Here is a 264-nt window from a genome sequence, read left to right on the forward strand (position 1 = left end):
CAAAAGCAGCTGCTCCCAGCACCTGTACAGGAGCCCCACAGTTCAGCTCTCTACACACAACCTCTGCATCCTGCTGGTCAAAGGCAGCGGCACACACTGTGTACCATGTGTTCCCCTGAAGAATTTCTAATCTCCCAGAACACAGGTGAAATCCATTAACGAGTCTGGGGTGGCGACCTGTGTTTATATTACATAAGTAAATATCAATATAACAAAATGTGTGATGCTAATTAATTAATTATTGAGATAAACATCAGTTCCTTT

Source organism: Sinocyclocheilus anshuiensis, unplaced genomic scaffold (genome assembly GCF_001515605.1).
Source record: "Sinocyclocheilus anshuiensis isolate Anshui unplaced genomic scaffold, SAMN03320099.WGS_v1.1 scaffold5345, whole genome shotgun sequence".
NCBI lineage: Eukaryota > Metazoa > Chordata > Actinopteri > Cypriniformes > Cyprinidae > Sinocyclocheilus > Sinocyclocheilus anshuiensis.